The 12,500-nt window shown below is 44.3% G+C and overlaps 1 protein-coding gene across 1 annotated transcript in view; it reads left to right on the forward strand.

Annotated features, from left to right (window-relative positions):
• Positions 1-12,500, forward strand: part of LOC143287131 (transmembrane protein 26-like) — a 75,460-nt gene that overhangs the window by 14,794 nt on the left and 48,166 nt on the right. The window lies entirely within an intron of this gene.

Raw genomic sequence — 12,500 nt, forward strand, 5'->3', positions numbered from 1 at the left:
TGTGGTGATGGTTTTATGGTGGTTGTGGTGGTGGTTACAATGGTGGTGTTGGTGATAGTTGTTATGATGGTGTTAGGAGGCGGCGTTGTTGTTGTTGTTGTTGTTGTCTTTTTCGTTGTTGTTGGTGGTGGTGCAGTTTTACTGTTATTTTTCTCATAGGATGTCGTTGTCTTTGCTTTTGTTGGTATCTATCTGTTTATTTAGTTATCTTATTTATCTACATATCTATCTATCTATCTTTAACGCTGCTTTTTCAGGGATGATAGTTCATCAGCAGTCAAAAATATAACATATGTGTAGATTTCATCAGAATCTCAGGCTGTCCCCGGTCAACGTTTTTGAATGATAGTCTGCTGCACATGATTTCATGATTTATTCATGTATACGTTCATCTATTCATTTGTCTATTTATTTAATCATTCACCTGTACCCCCACTCAATAACGCCATGGCATTAACGTCCAAATGTCCCATTCCATTCTCTTCCGTTCTGGGGTGGCCATAAAGTAGTGCCAGTGTGGGTGTGACGATGTCACGTGTTGCCCTACCCGTGTTTGTGGCGCACCAAACGGCCATCACACACACCAGGCAGACTCTCTCACATCCAGACTCTAACATCAGTCACTGTTCTCTCCCCCTTGGCCAAACTGCCGGCAGCTCCTTTTGTGGGACGTAAGAGAGTGGGCAGTGAATCAGGTGACTGCTGGCACGCTGTCTTTGAAGGACAGCACATGAAACAATGTGAAGTGCTGATGATGAATTTGCAATTTTGCGAAATTTGTTTGAGCGTCTCTCTCTCTGTCTCTCTCTCTCTCTCTCTCTCTCTCTCTCTCTCTCTCTCTCTCTCTCCTTTTCTTTTCTGTAGAGGTGAGTCAACTGAAAACCGGGTTACAGAGATGCGAAGAAGACATTGCTGACGTGCTCGAAGACAAGGACGTTATTTTAGACAGATTGCAGAAACTCTCTCCTTTTGACTTTCTCTCCATCTCTCTCGGTCTGAACATTTCTGCTTTCCTGCCCACTCACACCTCTCACTCTCCTCTCTTTGTCTGCACCCCCACACACACACTCCCACCCACCTCTCTCTCTCTCTCTTCTCCTTCTCCTCCTCCTTCCATGTCTCCTCCTTTTTGATTGCAACACACCACCATACCCATGTTCACACATACTGGTCCACATTCCCTTTGATGACCAAACGAGCAAGCTTTATGCTGCATACCCTCACAATGCGGGGGATGAGGTAGCGGTAGGGCTAGGTGCAGAAAGTTCAGAAACCAGAAGAAAGCAGTGCCAGTGTGGGTGTTGGGTGTGACGATGTCACGTGTTGCCCTACCCGTGTTTGTGGCGCACCAAACGGCCATCACACACACCAGGCAGACTCTCTCACATCCAGACTCTAACATCAGTCACTGTTCTCCCCCCCTTGGCCAAACTGCCGGCAGCTCCTTTTGTGGGACGTAAGAGAGTGGGCAGTGAATCAGGTGACTGCTGGCACGCTGTCTTTGAAGTACGGCACGTGAAACAATGTGAAGTGCTGATGATGAATTTGCAATTTTGCGAAATTTGTTTGAGCGTCTCTCTCTCTCTCTCTCTTTGACTCTCTCTCTCTCTCTCTCTCTCTCTCTCTCTTTGACTCTCTCTCTCTCTCACTCTCTCTCTCTCACTCTCTCTTCAACCGCCCCCTCTCTCTGTCTCGCTTTCTCTCTCTCTCTTTGTGGCTAGAAAGGCAGTGAATGATAAAAACGGAACAAACGTTTGCGGTTGCCAACGGGTGTGTGTGTGTGTGTGTGGTTGTGTGTGTGTGTGTGTGTGTGTGTGTTGTGCAACCGTCCATCAGAAATATCACTTCAAAGGACTGTGTTATGCACAATCTGCCACCACTTCTGCTGGGCCTTTGTGGCGTCGTTATGAAGAGTTCATTTGGGACAGTTATTTTCTCTCTCTCTCTCTCTCTCTCTCTCTCTCTCTCACCCTCTCTCTCTCTCCCTCTCTCTCTCTCTCTTTCTATTGGACAATTGACACCTGATGTTTTCAAGAAACTGTTAACATTCTTTTCTCTCATCTGTCTGTCTAACTGTCTGCCTCTGTCTCTCTGTCTCTGTCTCTGTCGCTCTCTCTCACCTGAATATTTCTGCTTTCCTTCGTACTCACCCATCTCACTCTCCTCTCTTTGATTGACCCTCCACCCCTCCACCCTCTCTCTCTCTCTCTCTCTCTCTCTCTCTCTCTCTGTGTTCTCCTTCTCCTACTTCTGTGAAGTGATGGCTGTAAAGAGTGATGCCAGTCATTTTGTTTCTGATTCCTCTCTCATTCAATCTGTTCTGCAATATGACACTGGAGTATGGGGCTTTGATTTTATGCTGCAATTATTGCACTGAAGAAATTTATTTGAGTGCAAACAAACCCCCCCCCCCCTCCACCCACAAATATGATGAAACATATGTAGCCGCGTTCTTAAACCGAGTGTTCTATTATAAAGGGGTTGGTACAAAAAGAATTATTGATTTACTGTATTAACTGTCTCCATACGAACGGCGAAAGATACGACGTTAACAGCGTTTCAGCCCAATTACCATCATCAAAATATTGCAAGCGGAAGGCTCTTATACTGAAGAGGTGAATGTTGACAAAGAATACCACAATTCTGACGACGGAAGCTAAAGGTTGGGTCATTCAGACACCCACTGGACATCCGAAGGGTCTGTGTAGAGGAGAAGAGAGGACTGGCCGTACTGAGTGAGTTAAAGGATAGAAAAGATCCACGCGCAGGCCAGGGGCATATAGCAGGCCAGTCACAAAAAGGTTTTTCTATTGTTTTATTACAATATTAAGTAAAGAAGGAGAGAAGAAGACAATGCAGTAGAATTTTAGGCAGCTGACTGTGTGTGCAACACACGATGTGTGCTTGAGAGCGGCACCTCGGAAAAGTGACCGGCGGACGCGCAACAACGTTCAGTTCAAATCCGAGTTTGATCAGCATTGCGCCACAAGAGTTACCTCCTCATGTCAGTGGTTGGACACCGTCACTGCATTGAAACTGTCGTCTGCTTTACGGCATGTGCTGTGAGTTGAACTACGGTTAAGTAGCCAGCTGAGCACTTGGCTACACATATACCCAGTGTATTATTTGAAATAAGATTTGAAATGTTTGAAATATTGGCCCCAAATAAAGACATCTACATGAACCAAGATTAACAAAGGAATCTTACAGTATATGATTTGAACGCTGAGGGCAAGACAAACTGAGCAAGGAAAGAGAGTCAGATTCCATGACTCACGCTGCATGAAACTGTGGACGTCAAAGAACTTACTGTATTTCTGATTGATTGATTAATATGGATACTTATATAGCGCCTATCTTCGGTCGGAGACCAAGCTGTAAGCGGTTTACAAACACGGGGTCATTTGCACAACAGGCTGCCTAGCCGACTGACGGCTGCCACTGGGAGCTCATAATTCACACGCAAGAAAGTGGCAGCTTTTGATATGCATGAGCAGACTGGTTCTTTGAGTGGTGTGGTATGGCGTCTCAAACCGATTCGTCAATGAAACCATAGTCTCTCACTCTCTGTGCACATTCTGTACAGTCAGTCACACACAGCATTGCGTGATTACCATGCACTGTCACGCCCAAGTCCGCACGCAGTGGATGTCGTTTTGTTTGACGATGAAATGAGCGAGGTTCAGGTTACCTGGACCGATCACACAGACAGTGGTTGTGGACACTGCCATAAGCTGAGACAACGACAGCACAGGTCTTGATGGGGCTGTGAATGGGGGTGTGTGTGCGTGAGAGGGAGGGGGCGGGGGGCTGAGGGTTCGGGATGGAAAGGAATCTGAAAATGGTGATGAGTGGCTTGGGAGTTACGCCATTGAAATGGTACAGGGTATACCCCGGAAAACGGAGTATGGCTGCCTGCATGGCGGGTTTAAAAAAAAAAACACCCAAAAAACAACAACAACAACAACAAAACACCGGTCGTGTAAACCGTGAGAGTTGCAGCCCACGAATGAATGTATTGGGTAGCAGAATGAAATATATAAATGCATTAAAAGTGCTCAGATTTCCAAAAGACAGTCATGTCAGTTTTGTGTGAGAATGTCACGTTTGGTTCTACCCATGTTTGTCGCACACAAGATGAACATCCTCTTTCGTTTCGTCAGGTCTCCGCACTCAGCTCTTTCAAGTCTGGCCTTGAAACCCACCTCTTCCCAGAATAGTCTCCCTTCCCTTGCCTCTTCCTTGTCTTCCTCAGTTTCTTCAGTTTTAGAGTTATGCATGCGTGTGATTAACAGGTGTGAAAGTCGCTTAGATTTGTCTCTACACAAGTTTCAGCGATATAATAATAATAATAATAATAATAATAATGGTATTTATATAGCGCTGAATCTTGTGCAGAGACAAATCAAAGCGCTTTCGCACCAGTCATTCACACGAATGCATCACTCTAAAACTGGAGAAACTGAAGACAAGGAAGAGGCAGGGAAGGGAGACTATTCTGGGAAGAGGTAGGTTTTAAGGCCAGACTTGAAAGAGCTGGGTGTGGAGACTTGACGAAGCGAAAGAGGAAGTTGATACAAATACTATCATTATTATCATTACACAAATAAAGATCGTCGGGCAGAAGAAGCAGAATCCATCGCATCCCAAATAAAGATCGTCGGGCAGAAGAAGCAGAGTCCATCGCATCCCAAATAAAGATCGTCGGGCAGAAGAAGCAGAGTCCACTGCATCCCAGGCTCCACAATCAGTCACAGTCCTGTCATACGTGAACCTGCCACCAGCTTGATAGTTTGACGAAGGACAGTGGGGTGGTTTGAATGCTCATTGCCAAAGGAAGCATAATTCAACATATAAAAATATTATGAGAATAAAAATGTCATAGGTGAACGAGAGAGACAGACAGACAGACAGACAGACAGATAGACAGAGGGAGAGGGAGACTCAGAGAGAGAGAGAGAGAAAAGAGAATGAATGAATGAATGGTTTATTCATATAGGCCATTGCCCCTCCATGAAAGGGTGTCAGACAAAAACATATGTGAGAAGAAACAATAAAATAAAATAAGCAAGACAAATATCATACGTTGTCATGCAGTATACACTTAACTAAGTAGTACACAGCAGATAAATAACAACACGCCTATTTAACTGAACTCAATAAAGTAATCGTGTCATCAGAAGTGGCACAAGCTTAATAAATCAATTTTACGACGTAAGAGTGGATCGAAGCTTAAACGCTTTGTACAGATAATTTGAGAAATTTCTGATAGTTTGTTCGTGTGTAGATGCCATAAGTAGCGATAATCTAAACTGACTAGGGAACTTAAAAAACTTCAACGGTATGTATTGCATTCTTAAGTCATACATAACAGGACAGGATAGAACAAAGTGCACTTCATTTTCCTTCCCCTTCTTACACAGTGGACATAATAAATCAGACTCATCATGTACTTTATAACGGTAACTATGTGTGTGTGTGTGTGTGTGTGTGTGTGAGAGAGAGAGAGAGAGAGAGAGAGAGAGAGAGAGAGAATATCAGCTCATGAATAACCTCACATTGCATGGAACATGTGATAGAGAATAGCAGGTCAGTAAGGAAGACAAAGTAACGTGCACTGTAATCATCTAATCAACACACACACACACACACACACACACACACACACACACATATATATATATATATATATAAGGACTATCGGTACACATACATCAATACATCGAATTGACAATGGAGCAACTGGCAACTACTGCATGAATATAACTACATTTAGTAGAAAGAAATGAAAGAACCGAAGAAGCAAACAGAAGTAAGATGCATTACAAACGAATGAAGTATTATAAAATAATACTTCATTCCACACACAAAAAAAAACAGGGGTGCCATACAATATGATGAGGTGGTGGAGGGGGGGGGGGGGGGGGGGGCTCCTGGGCAATCGTACACACCAAGAGTCAATCGGTATCAACAGTGGACAATACATTACACTGTCATAAGGTGGGAAAGGTTATGTTTTTGGGTTGTTGTTTTTTTTAAGGTAGTAGGGCAGTGGTGTTGTTTAATTGTTTCTGGGAGTGAGTTCCATAGAGTGGCGCCTGAGTAAACCAAACTGGATTTGAACACGTCAATTCTTGGGACTGGGATATAGACTTTTGGGGGATTCCTTGATGACTTTGCAGATAGATCGATAGATAGATTGACAGCTAGATAGATAGATAGATAGATAGATAGATAGATAGATAGATAGATTCTGAAATTGTACAGATAGATGTATAGACAGACAGACACATAGATAGATTCTGAAATTGTACAGATAGATAGATAGATTCTAAAGTTGTACAGATAGATATATAGACAGATAGATCGATAGATAGATTGATTCTGAAATTGTACAGACAGATCTGAAATTGTACAGATATATAGATAGACAGACCGACCATCCGACAGACAGACAGACAGATACATACATACATACATACATTCTGAAAATGTACACGACTCTATCCCATCTACCTTTATTGGCGTTGACATTATCATCGCAAACTGAAGTGGGCACACGGCAGCAGCGGGCAGGAAAAAGGTGCATCCATCAATATTCAGCCATCGTACGATCCTCTCCCCCCCCCCACCCCACCCCCACCCAGGTTTTCCCCATTCCTTGTTGACAGTGCAGTGAAAGCGGGGGTGGGCGGGGGCATGGGGGGAGGATGTGGCAGATAATATTTCATCTGTCATGGCGGGGGTGGGGGGGAGGGGGGGGGGGCGGGGGAGGCAGGCATTACAAATCAATAGTCAGTTTTCGGGCAGCCGATACCTTGCGAAGTCATCATCAGCGCTGGACGTCCTACGGCTTGCAATGAGCATTCGTTTTTGTTTGTTTTGTTTTGTTGTTTTTTTGTCTGTGCAGGGTTGGCCGATGAAAACAAACAGCGTTGATGATAAGTATGCAGAGATCAGTTTTGACTTGGGCTATGGAGCGAGGAGATTCTTTGTCTAGTCTGTCGTTCATGAGTGGAACTTCTTCTTCTTCTTCTTCTTCTTCTTCTTCTTCTTCTTCTTCTTCTTCTTTCTTCTTCTTCTTCTTCTTCTTCTTCTTCTTCTCCTTCTTCTTCATTCGTGCGTTGCAACTCCCACGTACACTCGTATGTACATGAGTTGGGCTTTTATGTACATGACCGTTTTTACCCCGCCATGTAGGCAGCCATACATCGTTTTCGGGGGTATGAGTGGAACAAGGGTGGGACTGTGCTGATAGGGAACGTGTTTGTGTGTCGTTGAAATTCTGTGATGGAGTGATGAATATTATCGTATCATATGCTGTCGTACCGTGTTGTTTGTCAGCCTGTGTGTATGGTTTGTCTGTCCGTCTGTCTGGCTGGCTGGCTGTCTGTTTGTCCTCCTCCCTGTATTTCTGTCGGTCTATCTCAAAAACTGTCGGATTGAAAATCCCGAATCTCAAAGCACACAGTTGTTCTCAGTGATGATGTGCCCATTGTCTACCTCATAACGCATATTCTTCTTGAGATAAAAGTCTTTGTGTACAGGTAAATGTGTGAGCATTATTAAACATAGTTGTACAACACCAAACCTCAATGTATTTGGCTATTAATCATTAAGATAACCTTGCAAATGCGTGCACACACACACACACACGCACGCGCGCGCGCACGCACGCACACACGCACAAACGCACACACACACACGGAGATTGAGAGAGGATCTACTGTTTACTGACATGAAAATCATGCAGATATTAAAGAGTCCTTGTTTGCCAAGGTAGCCAATGTCGTTTGCCTATTTATCACCAGTAATACACCGCCACAAGGACAAATATTTAAGACTGCATGCAGACCAAGATAACACACAGTTCAGCTATGCATTACCAAACAGGTGTAAGCGAAGACGAAGTTGAGCAAACTCATTACTTTCACCCCAATACAAACAAAGTCTGTCTGCTTGTCAGAGACAAACCATTCATCGCCAGCATAACCCAGACGCGCTGGTCCCAGCTTTGAGTGCCTCACATAGGTATGAACCAAACCATCACCAAGAAGACTGTGCACTCACACCACAGGGCAATTTCCAAGGCACCAGAAAACAGCGAAAATTTCATCGAACCGTCGATGTTTGGCCAGAGGGATATTAACCTTTCCTTGTCTGTCAGCGGTAACGAAACGCCAACAAAGGCGGACACTTAACACTGCCTTCAAATCGAGATAACACACAGTTCAGCTAGTGAAGTGGACGAAGTTGAGCAAACTCATTACCTTCACGCCAGTACAAACACAGCCATGTCTGTTTGTCAGAGACAAATCATTCACTGACAGCATCAAACAACAGACATGATGGATGGCTGTTCGTCTCCAGGAGCCAGTTGCATTGCTCGGACAGAAGAGCCTAGTATGGTGGTAACCCGCTACTAACTGTATAGTATGGAACTGACCAATGGCGTAGTTCGGTCAACGTAAGCATTTAGTCACGTGTAACTGTCAAAAAGTTAGAACCAAACAATGCAACTGGCTCCAGGAATACAACGAAAAAAATAACAAGAACTGTGGCTGTGTGCTGGTGACGGACACATCGTCTGGAGGTTTCCTTATCAGCAGGAGAAGTGAACGCTTCACTCTGGCAGGTCAGAATCCAGAATCAGAAGTTCCATCTCCAAACATCGAGTGTGCGTTGAGCGTTATCAGCAAGGAGGACACAGCACAGTGAGTGATGACATATGTTGCCCTCCGGAAAAATCTCAGAAGAAATCCACGTGATAAGTACACAGGGAAAAGTCGCAGAAGAAATCCCGTGAAGCTCACAGGGAAAAGTCTGCGAAGAAACCCTGGATAGCACACAGGGGAAAAGCTGCAGAAGAAATCCACTGTATAGCTACACAGGGAAAAGTCTGCAGAAAAATCCCTGGAAAGCTCACAGGGAAAATCTGCAGAAGAAATCCACTTGATAGCTAACAGGGAAAGCTGCAGAGAAACCACTGTGATAGCTACACAGGGAAAAGTCGCAGAAAAATCCACTTGAACTAACAGGAAAAGTCGCAAAAAAATCCACTGTGATGCACACAGGAAAAGTCGCAAAAAAATCCACTGTAAGCTACACAGGGGAAAAATCCGCAAAAGAAATCCACTGTGATAGCTACACAGGAAAAGTCTGCAGAAAAAACCACGGATAGCTACACAGGGAAAAACTGTTGCTGATTTGATCCCGGGTTCAGAAAGAGGTCAGTTACCTCCACTCTGCTTTCACCTCAGGTGATACGGCCAGGACCAGAATGGTAAAGACCTTTTAGCTGCCAACACAGGGACCACGAGGGTGTGGGTTCAAATCCCGCTCTCATCCTTTCACCCATGTTTGACTGGAGAACCATACTGAGTGGTTTGTCATTCGGATGAGACGATAAACCGAGGGCTCGTGTGGGCGCACTGAAAAAGAACCCATGGCAACAATAGTGTTGCCCTCCGGAAAAGTCTGCAGAAGAAATCCACTGTAATAAGTACACAAATATACACGCATGCACTCAAGGCCTGACAAGCACTTTGGGTTATGCTGCTGTTGAGCATCTGCTTAGCAGATGTGGTGTGGCGTATATATTACGGACTTTGTCGGAACACAGAGAAGTCGTCTTGAGAAACTGAAACTGGTCGACAGAGACTACCAGTCTGTTAGTCTCCCTGCCTTTCGTGTGCAGGCACACTGACACCACTGGAATGACTGACAGAAACATAGACAGCTAGACAGGCAGTTCTATTTTGCTTTGGAAACCCTGGACACCCCGCTGCTCAAAGCGAGGTCACCGCTTCATCAACTGACCCATGCGACGCCCACATGAAACGGACAGAGGGAAAAGCGTGATGCATTATGTCCATGTGTTTACATATGTTTCAGGGTAGTATATTCATGATGATGATGACGACGATGACGATGATGATGATGACGACGATGACGATGATGATGATGATGATGATGACGACGATGACGATGATGATGATGATGATGATGACGATGATGATGATGATGATGATGATGATAAGCAGTTTGTTAGTTCGTTATTGTTGCTTTTAACTACGATGTCTATTCATAATTTTCCCTTTCTCTAAACAAACACGAACATACAGTTGCCCTCGCCCCCCCCCCCCCCCCCCAATCCTCCCCCTCCCCCCAATCTCTCTCACACACACACACACACACACACACACACACACACACACACACACACACACACACACACACACACGCTCCGTACACACTTTTAAAAACATGTGCATGCGCAACCCCCTGCATTTCCCAACAAGAACACCCCGCCCTCCCTCCCCCCAACTCCCCCCCCCCCACTCTATCCATCGCTCTTCATTTATCCAATGCCCCCCCCACCCCCCTTCACACACACACACACACACACACACACACACACACACACACACACACGCTCCGTACACATTTTTAAAAACATGTGCATGCGCAACCCCCTGCATTTCCCAACAAGAACACCCCGCCCTCCCTCCCCCCAACTCCCCTCCCCCCACTCTATCCATCGCTCTTCATTTATCCAATGCCCCCCCACCCCCCTTCACACACGCGCGCACACACACACACACACACACACACACACACACACACACACACATACACACATTCACACATACACACAACACACACACACACTCACTCAGAAATACACACAGACACACACAGACACACAGACACACACACACACACACACACACACACACACACACACACACACACAGAGAGAGAGAGAGAGAGTAATCCCATAATGAAGCTAGAAGCATCACTGGTTGTCCCTAGGCTTTGGCAGGTGATTATCAAGAGATGGAATCATTGTGGTTTTATCCTCTGTTTATTTCCCCTTTTTTTTCTTTTCTTTTTTTTTTACTCCAGTTCCCAACAATTAGAAAATAGAAACGTTATGATAGGAAAGTCCTTTCATACGCATAGTCAGTGCGTCCGTCTGTCTGTCTGTTTATCGGTATTGCATGCTGGTCATTGTTTCTGAAACTGCTGGTCTAGTGTGTACGCTGAAAGCCTAATTGAAATGTCCAGGCTTGTGAATTGTTTCAGTTATACTACCCTTGCAGTTGTATGTATGCATGTATGTATAATACATTGTGTGTGTGTGTGTGTGTGTGTGTGTGTGTGTGTGTGTGTGTGTGTGTGTGTGTGGCTAGATACCGATAAACAGACCGACAGACGTATTGACTACGTGCACGGTAGGGCTTTCCAATCATAATGTTTTCAACATCAAAACTTCAGGGTCATGAGTTAATTAAGTCAACCACAGCGACCTAAGCCTGGGTTCCAGATTCAAATATCAAGGAATGTGTTTTTATTAAACATTATTTTGTTTGACTGAATTGAATAAATTTAACACAAACCAATTCAATCACTAAGATCTCTGTAGCGCATGGCTTGTGACTGAAACCGCGCCATTTGAAAGAGCATCGCATATGACAATTTGAGATTGAGTGCTTTTTTCACGCTCCTCTGAAAAAAAAAAAAAAAAAAAAAATACAACACAGAACTTTGCGTAAAACTTTGACTACAGGGCAGCGCAACTGGAGAGTATCTAAGTTATCGGTCCGTAATATTATTTCTCGCGCATTTGGAGGTGTGGGGTGGGGTGGGTGTAGTTTTGAAGTTTTATTTTATTCCTGCACTGAGCATGAAATAATCGAGATCGATTGGAAATTGTTAGCCATTTTCAAACCCTCAAGCATTGTTTCGTAGTGTATTGAAACTTTTCGATCGTTCAACAAAGTGTGCTGGTTTTTATATTCTGTCAAGCTTTTTTTTTTTTTTTTTTTTTGCGGGAGTGGGGTGTGTGTGTGTGTCGGGGGGGGGGGGGGGGGGTATCTCAAAAAGTGCCAGTCATGCTATATTGGATGTCGAAACGGTTTTTTTTGTTTTGTTTTGTTTTGATATATTGCAAACTGTATGCTGAAATACTGAAACAATCATTTTTATTGCACATTACATGGTTTGTTGTTTGGGGGGCGGCGGGGGGGGGGGGGGGGGGGCGATTCAGAAACAACTGCTTTCGAATGTGGATATGTAGAACAATTTGGCTCAAGAGGGAATTCGTGCTGTTTTTTTTAAACCCTATTGCGCGCGCATGTGTGTGTGTGTTCGGATGTATGTTATGGAAATCAACAAGCACGAAGAAATTAATAATTCTATTGGAGGGTCCTCCAGCCTTGTAATTTTTCAACTTTCCTTTCTCAAGGTGCACAAATATATAGTGGGTACTTGATGTCAAATATCAAAGACCTACAGACCTCAAAAAATACCTGTCTTTGGTTTTCATGAACAATTCTCATTTCTCACGCTGTTTGACCGACTGATGACATTTATGTAATTTTTGACACGAGGGGGTGTCAGTCAGCAATCACATCTCAGATTTCTTGTGTGTGTGTTCGTTCGTCTTCAGTTTAACGTCTTTCCACTTGAAGTGATATTAGACGAAAAAAAAAAAA

This window comes from Babylonia areolata, chromosome 11, assembly GCF_041734735.1.
Source record: "Babylonia areolata isolate BAREFJ2019XMU chromosome 11, ASM4173473v1, whole genome shotgun sequence".
NCBI lineage: Eukaryota > Metazoa > Mollusca > Gastropoda > Neogastropoda > Buccinidae > Babylonia > Babylonia areolata.